Here is a 10,404-nt window from a genome sequence, read left to right on the forward strand (position 1 = left end):
AGATTAATCAGAACTGGCTTTGACAAGCACTGTGGCATTTGGACAAGAACAAACTGGGAGGAGGGTAGAGAGAATAGTACAACAATGAATGAATGGAAACCCAAAATCACTGTAAATGTTTATGAAAATTAATAAAATATAGAAAAGAAAAAAAAAGAAAAAACAAACAAACAAACAAAAAAACCTCATGTACTAAACTCAATTTTAATAGCCTTTTGGCAAGAAGTTGCACTGCACTCCCAAAGGCAGGCAGTTAAATCCACCAGTTGCTCTTCAGGAGAGAAATGGTCAATCTCCTCCCATGTGATTAACTGCCTCTAAAAACCCACCAGAGGGTCAGCTATGACTCAGTTCTGACTCAACAGTACACAACACCACAATACCAGCAAAAATAATCAGAAAATGTCGCTTAATCCCAGTCTGTGGCTTCCCTTTTTACCCTGTTGGAGAAGTTTTTTGATGTGTATAAGGGATTTGATTCTTAGAAGGTCCAATTAATCTATTTTATCCTCTCCTGGTTGCAATATAAAACTTCTCCAACAGGGCAAAAAGGGAAGCCACCAACTGGGAAAAAGTATTTGGGAATGACATGTCAGATAAGGGACTTATATGTAGAATTTATAAAGTACTTGAGCACCACAATAAGATAAAGGTAAATAATCCAATTGAAAAATGGCCACAGGATGTGAATAGACACTTCACCAAAGAAGACATTCAGATGGCCAACAAGCACATGAAGAAATGTTCAAAATCCCTAGCTCTAAGACAGATGCAAATCAAAACTATGAGATATCATCTCACCCCAGTAAGAAAAGCAAAATTTAACAGAACAGCAAGCAACAAATGCTGGATGGTTGTGGAGAAACTGGAACCCTTATTCACTGTTGGTGGAAGTGTAAAATGGTGCAACCACTGTGGAAAGTGGTGTGGCGCTTTCTCAAAAAATTGCAAATAGAGATACCATTTGACCCAGCAATTCCAATACTGGAATATACCCTAAAGAGACCATAACCAACATCCAAGCAGATATATGCACACCCATGTTTATTGTGGCTTTTTTGACAATAGCAAGGAGTTGGAAACAACCCAGTGCCCATCCACAAATGAATGGATAGAGAATTTGTGGTATATTTACACAATGGAATACTATGCTTCATTGAAAAATAAGGAACTCATGCAATATCATTTAAAATGAGTGACCCTGGAGAACATTATGCTGAGTGAGATATCTCAGTCACAAAAGGACAAATACTGCATGGTGCCACTGTTGTAGAATGGGACTGTCATCAGGGTTGGGGTAAGACTGAGAAAATCTGGATAAATTATGTATACTGCATTGAAACAGATGAGGGAGAGAATAATTTAAAAGCGATATATGATAAGGTATTATGGTTACGACAAGAATCCAGAATTAAGGTTGCATAGTGGAGTGTACTTGGGGAGGTGGGAGGGGTGCGGGGGGATTGTATACCAAAGAGGGATTTTTTTCTTCTGCTTTTCAAAGACAGGAGTGAAGGGGGTTGGGGGGTAGGGTGCTGGGCAGGGAGAAAAGTGCAACAATGAATGAATGGAAATCCAAAATCTCTGTAAATGTTCATTAAAATTAATAAAACAAAATTTAAAAAAAGAATAAGATCACTTTTCCAGAATTTAAGAATTTCACCCTTAAAAAAAGTCACTTAAAAATAATAGCATTATAATACTACCAAATTTGGGGATCATAAAAGGAAGAAGAAAGAAACAACAAAGCAATGAGATCTTCTAAGATCTCACAAGGAAGCTCTGCAGTGGGGGGAGATGTTTAAGTAAAGTGCAGACATGGCAACAGTTGAATCCACATTTATTTGACCTTGCTATTGTCAGAGCCACAGCACTCTGTTCTTGTTTAGAATGTTAATAGATAACTAACTTCCTTTTTGTCAGTTGAAACTTTTGAAGGCAGAGGGATAGAAATGTAAGCATTATTTTTCTGTATTACTTCCATTCTTTTGGGTTTTCAATATAGTTCAAGTAAGGTTCAACTTGCCCCAGACAGTGTTTTGTTGTGTATTACAGAGTCAGAACCAACCCACAATGATCCTCCAGTGGGTTTTCAAGGGCAGTAAATCACATGGAGCGAGATTGCCCATTTTTCTTCCATTGAGCAGCTGGTGGATTGGAACCATGTACCTTTGTGTTGGCAGCACAATTTTTTTACTACTATGATAGCAAAGCTCCCAGTCAATGCTAATATTGTGCATATAGAAACAAAACCATACTGTCATTATCTGCAAGAGCTCATAATCAAATATGACTATAGATGGCAACAAATACAGTTCAACCTGAAATAAGTCAAAGGAAAAATACAGCCAGGGTACTCTTTGAAAACAAAGATGAGAAAGTTTACCTCACATATTTGGGGCATATTTTTATGAGAGGCTTGTCCTTGGAAAAAGACATCATGCTTGGAAATGTAGAGTCACTAAAAGGAAGACCCTCAATGAGGTGAATTGACACAGTGGCTGTAACATTGGGTTCAAGTATGCCAGAGATGATGAGGATGTCACAGGATAGAGAAACGTTCAGATCCATTATTCATAGTTATTATGAGTATTAATTACCTTGAGGGAACCTAACAACAACAGAGATACAAAAGGGGGGACATACTGCCTCATCTTAAGTAGCCTGAGCTGGGCTCTTGAAAGAAATAGTATGTGAAGTACCCTTGAAAATGTACTATTGTTATAATCCATTGAGTTAGAAGCCTCCAGCAGGTTTTCAGAGGTTGTAAATCACACAGGAGGAAATTGCCCAATCTTTTCCCTCAAATCAGCTAGTAGATTCAAATCACCTGCCTTCAGGATGGCAATACAACTCTTTAACCATCAGGCCACCAGAGCACCTTGAAATATCAGCATGGGTGGTTAATGATATAATTTGTATATCTAAACAAATAAATGTAATAAAAATATTCATTGACTAAAATTAAAGTATATGAGTCTATATTTAGCAAAGGAAAGAAAGAATGGTAAAGAAAAGTAATGTATTTTTGTTTTTATATATCCAAAAGCTCAAAAAGCCTAAAAGAAATTATTTTCTTAAATATAATAAAATCACCCTATTGCAATTATCACTACTAAAATTATCATGTCTTCAGGAAAAAAAAAAGATTGGCAGGAATGCTATTAGTTCATTGTAATCCTACAACTTTGTTCATTCTTGTTAGAGGTGCTGAATGGCATTTATTTCTGTAGCTATTTTAAATAGGAAATGTTGTTGTTGTTGTTATGTGCCGTCGAGTCACCTGCGACTCATAGCGACCCTATGAGAGTAAATAGGAAAACCAATTAATTATTATTTAATTTATTGAGCCAGTCTGGATAGGCTAAGTTACACTATGATAACAAACAATGCCAAGTATCCAGTTCCTCAAAACAACCAATGTTTACTTCTCACTTCCACTGTGTGTCCTCTGGGTCAGTGGGAGGCCCAGCTCTGCTTTATTGTCCTCCCTTCAAAACCTGGGCTTATATAGGAGCAACTTCCTTGAGCATTGCTCTTCTCCACAGTAGAGGAAAGGAAGAGAACTCTCGAGGGTCTCAGACCCTGGGTTAGCCCCTTGACCTTCCTTTCAGAGCTCATTGACTAGAAGAGGTCCAAGGGAACCTGCATATCCCAAGGGAACTGGCAGTGCCATTCTAGCCAGCACCTGGAAGGGGTGAAATTTTGGAATACTTGATAAAGAATACCTATGACTACCAAACTCAAGGAGTTTTTCAGACTTTAATCACTTCAGCAAATATTTAGTAAATATAAGCTTCGTACTAGGCTTTGTATCAGGCAGTTTGTATCAGACCAAATCCTCTAGTCTCATAAGGTCAGGAGTACTTGAGATCAAAGTAATACAAAAGAACAGTGTGTACGATAAAGGGCTTTAAAATCCTTGCTTTAAACTAGTTTCTTATTTTAAGAAAGAGAAACTAAAACCTAGATAAATGCCTAAGATGACCCAGCTAGAAAAGGACTTGTTTCCATACCCCAGCACAACATTAAAACCGTAGGAAGAGAAAGAAGAATGAATGACAACTTTCTTGAAAATTGTATAAATAGGCTAGAGTGTTCTATTTATAAGGAAAGATTAAGGAATGTTGACAAGGAAGACCCTTTGAGGGGTATAACAGAGGCCAGAAAGGCTGTGAACTCTATTGAAAGCCAGAAGAATACTGATCTGTCACGGAGACATTTTCTAGGCTCTTCAGATGGAGTCTTTGACGTTGACTGTAGTGACTTGTACTGATAAAACCTAGCCTGCTAATCTCCAGTGGTTTAATCCATCGGTGACTCCATAGGAGAAAGATGGACAGTCTGTCTCCTCTTGTTGTGATTTATCACCTCGGAAAGCTGATGGAGAGAAGCTATGAGTTGAAAGTGACTTGACAGAGTGAGTTTGAATTTTTGAGTGTTACTACTTAGCTCTTTAGGATGGATTATTTCCTGGTCTGGTGGAGTACAGGCGTCTCATGGATCAGCTAAAGTGTATGTGGTCAAACATAACAAAACTGTTTATTCCAACTATCTGAAAACAATAATGGTTTATATAAAGAATGGCATCTATACCAATGTGCATGATGCTTTATTTTCTTACATTAAGCATCCATACAATGGGAAGTCATTGTTTAAGTAGGAGGAATGTTTGTTTGTGGTGATAAAAAATTTTGGCAATAAATATGAGTGGTAGTTGCACACCATGATAAATGAAATTGATACTACTAAAGGGTACACTTAAAAGTTGAATTGGCAAGTGTATTAAATGTATTTTTTCATTGGCTTCCTTACAAAGTTCATATAAATTGTGTTTCACACTATTCTTTATTCACATTGTATATATTTCTGCAACTGTAAAAAAAGATCATGAAATAAAGTAATAATTGGGCATCTACCAATGAGCAACAGTGAGGCATTCTTCAGCTTTGCCTTTGAATTTCAACATTCTTGCTTACTTGTGTGATTCACAACCCTAATTGCTATAAGTAAGAATCTACTAGATAATAGTTGGAGGAGTCCCTGGGTTAATTCACTTCACTGCTATGCATTAGAGACACTTTGAAAGAATGATGTGCCAATCAACTGCATAGAAACCAGCTAAGTAAAAAAAAATTAAAAAAAAAAAAACAGAAAAAAGAAGAAAAAAAGAAACCAACTAAGTGAAAGGTTGAGGATTCAAATTTACCCAGAGGTACCTTGGAGGAAAGATCTGGCAGTCTGTGTTTGAAAAAGCAATCGTTGACATTTCTGTGCAGCATAATACTGCTCTGACTCAACATGGAATAATCAAGAGTTGGAACTGGCTCAAGGCAAACATTTCTTTGTTTTTGTTTTCTCTCTTTAAGAATTGTCATATGTTAAACAGGAACCATAATATCTGAGGTTCCAAGAACAATTCACAGGAGGAATTCTGAAATGTGTCTGTAACTTGCCAACTATTATATATGATACTCAGTAAGCACAAAATGAATATTAGTTTTTTTCTTACTCTTACACTGATAAGTAAACTATGCTATTGTCATTATGAACCAACAAGTTGGAAGCAATTTATAGCTGCCACTGCAGTGGGTTTTCAGAGGCAGTAAATCTCATAGTAGGAGATTTATTATCCTTCTCTCTTGGAATAGCTGGTGGATCTTAACCACATACTTTGGCATTGGCAAAGAAATTATTCCCCATTAAGCAAACAGAGCTCCCTTAAGTGAACTATAGTGTTTTTAATGAATCCAAGTTTCTAGCCATTTTTAATCTACAGACATATTAATGACATTTTTGATAATTTCCACATTCTGTTAGGTCACCTTTCTTGGGAATGGGGAGAAATATACATCTCTCCCAGTCACTCAGCCTAACAGCTGTCCTCCAAATTTCCTGGCATTGTCTATTGAGCATGTCAAGGGCAGCATCTGTTAGTTGAAACAGATTGGTATCCCATCAATTCCTAGGACCTTTCTTTTTTTCCCCCCAATGACCTTTTTTTGCCAATGCTTGAATGGAGTTTGAACGTTTTCCTTTATTACTCTTGTTCATATGATATTTCCTGAAATTTTTCAGCGTTGAATTATTATTTTTGGTACAGTATTCCTTCCATCTTCTTTTGATGCTTTCTTGATCATTCCAGATTTTGCCCATAGCATCTCTCACTATTGCAACTCAAGACTATAATTTGTTTTTCAGTTCCTTCAGTTTGATAAATGCCAAGCAAATTCCTCCTTTTTTATTCTCTGACTTCAGCTCTTCATAGATTCCATTCTAGTAGTTTGCTTTGACTTGAGCTGCCCTTTGACATCTTTTCAGCCCTTTTACTTCAACATCTTTTCCTTTGGTTGTGATTTTTTTATGCTTTAATACAATCTCCATAGTCTCTTCTAACATGCATTTTGTGTGTGTTTTCTATCTTTCAAAAGAGTTTTAGAAGAGCCTGTGAAACCAGGGATATTATTGACAATGTCAGATGGATTCTGGCTGAAACAGAGACTACCAGTGGTTAATTCACTATGCAAAGACCTTTGACAGTGAAGATAATAATAAACTATGGATAACATTATGAAGAATGGGAATCCCGTAACACGTAATCATACTCATGTGAATCTATATCTAGATTAAGAAATTGTTGTCTGAATGAAGTGAGGAAACACTACGTGTTTTAAATCAAGAAGGGTGTGCATTGTTGGGGATGTATCTTTTCCTCCATACATATTAAACTGTATGCTGAACTACTAATTCATGAAGGAATGTGGCATCAGGATCAGAGAAAGACTCATCAACAACTTTCATTAAGCAGGTGATTTAACTTTACTTGCTGAAAGTGAGGAAAACTTGAAACTGCTACTGCAGAAGGTTAAGGATTACAATCTTCTGTGTGGATTACATTTCAACATGAAGAAAACTAAGGTCCTCAGCACTGGGCCAATAGGCAGCGTCATGATAGATAAATAAAGGACTGAAGTTGTCGATGATTTCCTCTTATTTGGATCAACAACAAACACTAGGCTATCACGAGTGTATTGCACTGGGCAAGTCAACTGTAAAGGACCTCTCCAAAATACTGAAAAGCAATGACATCAGTTTGTAGACTATGATGAGCCTGATTCAGGCCATAGTCTTTTCAATCACCTACTATAATAAACAAGAATGACAGCTTGACATTGAATAAGGATAACAGAAGAGCTAATGCCTTTGAGTTGTGGTGTTAGAGAAAACTTCTGAATAGTCCATGGACTGTCAAAAGACCAAACAGGTATGTGTCTGAAAGGTACAGCCAGAGTGTTCCTTGGAGGCAAGTCAGGTGAAGCTTCACTTCTCATACTTTGGGCATGTTTCTTGAAAAGAAACATCATACTTGGAAAAGTGGAGGGTCATTGAAACAGAGGAAAATCCCAATGATATGGGTTTACACAGAGACTTCAGAAATGGGCTCAAATGTACCAGAGATGAAGAGAATAGCACAGGATAAAATAGCATTCAGGGCTCTTGTTCAGAGGGTCACTGTGCAAGAGCAACAGTAGCAAACAAAATTAACTTTTTTTGTAATTTTTTATTTTAATAATTTTAATGAAAATTTATAGAGATTTTGGATTTCCATTCATTCACTGCTGCACTTTTCTCCCTGCCCAGCCCTCCCGCCACCCAGTTCGCTCCTCTCTTTGAAAAGTAAAAGAATTAACTAACTTTTAAAACAATATTTTAAACCATTATTTTTCCAGTGCTTTTTCTTTTTTAAAAAAATAATTTTAATTAAAGGGGTTTTTTAAATGTTTCAAATATTGCATTATGTTATGTAGGAGAATTTCAGTTCTTCCTGTTGTTAGACACCGTCATGTTAACTTTGACTCATAGTATCCTTGTGAACAACATAGTTGAACTTGACCTCTTTTGCATCCTCACAATATCTACTATGTTCAAGCCCATTTTGGGCAGTTACTTTGTCAATTTATCTCACTGAGGTTCTTCTTCTCTTTCACTAACTCTATACCTTTTCAAGTATGACGTCTTTTTCTAAGAGCTGATTCTTCCTGATAACATTCCAAAAGCTGATGAGATGAGGTTTCACCATACTTGACTATAAGGAGCAATTTGGTTGTATCCTTCACTACAGATAGATGCGTTTGTTCTTTTGACAACCCTTGATACATATGTTCAGTACCAATACCATGATTCAAAAGCATCAATTTTTTTTCTGCCCTTCTTATTCACTGTCCAACTATCAGATACACACAAATTTGAAATACCATGGCTTGAGTAAGGGGCCCTGATGTCTTTTCTCTTAAAGCACTTTAAAGAAGTTATTGACAGTAGGTTTCCCCAATGCAACATGTCTTTTTAATTCTCATTAATGTTGTGGACTGTTGTTGTTTCATTGATTATGCAAAGGCATTTGACTCTGTGGATCATAACAAACTGTGGCTGACTCTGAGAAGAATGGGAATCCCAGAACATTTAATCGTGCTAATGCGAAATCTATACTTGGACCAAGAGGCAGTCGTCAGAATAGAGCAGGGCAACACTGAATGATTCAAAATTGGGAAGGGTGTACACCAAGGATGTGTCCTATCTCCATACCTTTTCAACCTGTATGCAGAGTAGATTATCCAGGAGGCTGGGCTCTATGTGGTGTCAGGATTGGTGGAAGATCTATTAATAATCTGCGTTATGCAGATGACACAACCCTGCTTGCTGAAACTGAGGAGGACCTCATGCACTTGCTGCAGAGCGTCAAGGACTGCAGCCTACAGTATGAACTGAGGCTCAATGCCAAGAAGACAAAGATTCTCACTACTGGACCAACCGGCAACATCAGGATGTATGGTGAAGAGATTGAGGTTGTTCACAGCTTCAGTTTGCTCGACTCCACAGTCAACATTCTTGGCACCAGCAGCCAGGAAATTAAAAAAAAAAAAAAGTATTGTGATGGGAAAGTCTGCTGTTAGGGACCTCTCTAAAGTACTCAAGAGCAACAGTGTCTCTCCTGAGACTAAGATGTACCTGATACAGGCCATGGTCTTTGCAATCACTTGTTATGCATCAGAGACAATGACTACCTCAAATAAATTAGCAAACATAGAGAAAAGGAAGGGGCTAATAGTACTCTCCTGTGAGAATCTAGGAAGACTTCTAGTAACAGTAACACAAGTTTGACCTCAGCTTTAAATTCAGTGAAAGTGCTAAACTATGATCTATTTATCCTTTCATAACATTTATATAGTTTCCATTAGGTATGACATGCTAGGAATAAAGAGATAAAGAGAAAGGTAAGAACTAGATATAAATGTTTGCTCAAATGTGAGCTCAGTGAAAAAGTAAGAACATATTACTTGAGGTAACAAGGATGAATATAGGAAAAGTACTAATATTTTTTTTACTTTATTGCTACTATATGAGATAGTATTATCTATTTTATAGGCATAGTATTTAGTGCAATAATGTTTTCATTTTCACTATGTTTTGAGCACTGTTCTAAGCACTCTAATGATGTCAAGGTTAAAACATTGGATTGTCAATAAAAAGGATGACATTAAGGAATTGCACTGACAAACCAAAGGCCTGCAGTTAAAATCTATCAGCTACTCCTCAGGAGAAAAACGTGCCATTTCCTTCCATGCAATTTACTACGTCTAAAAACCTGCTGGAGAGTCAGTTATGAGTCAGTTCTGACTTGATGGTACACAATAACAATAGAAACTCTGTCAGACATACATGTGGCAACCTCAGAAACCTCATGGAGCAGTTCTACTTTCTGTTATGGGGTTATTATGAATCAGCATTGACTCTATGATGATTGAATTTTGATTGGGTTGAGCACAGTTCTGTGTGCTCTATATATGTTGTTATTGTTGTGTGCCCTGGAGTTGGAACCAACTCATAGCTGACCCTCCAGTGCTTTTTCAGAGGCATTAATTGCATAGAAAGAGATTGTCCATCTTTCTTCTGTAGAGCAGATAGTGGATTGAAATCACATGCCTCTGGGTTGGCAGGCAGCTCCTAATCACATCTCCATCACTTTAGTGGGACACTAAAGGCACAGTCATTTCCATGTTCAAGTTCACAGAGCTAATAAGTAGTGGAGCTGAGGCTTGGAGTTAGATACTCTGATTTCACCACCCATGATCATTTCCATCAAGTCTTACTGACTCACAGACAAGTCATTAGGATCTGTGTAAAAGTTCATATTACAAGTGAAAGTCTGGCATTGAATCCAAGTGAGTTTAACCAGAAAAGATCTGATTTTTCATCTTCTGTTGCTACTTCTTCATAGGTCTGAGAAGAATGAAAAAGATTGAATGCATTTTAGATAATACCATCAGCATCAGCAAGCCCCAAGGGAAGACATCAGGGATCAGTGTGTGTGTGTATGTATAGTTGTGTATCATTGTGATATAT

The sequence above is a fragment of the Elephantulus edwardii genome, unplaced genomic scaffold (assembly GCF_000299155.1).
Source record: "Elephantulus edwardii isolate Elephantulus edwardi_28Jun2011 unplaced genomic scaffold, EleEdw1.0 scaffold00005, whole genome shotgun sequence".
NCBI lineage: Eukaryota > Metazoa > Chordata > Mammalia > Macroscelidea > Macroscelididae > Elephantulus > Elephantulus edwardii.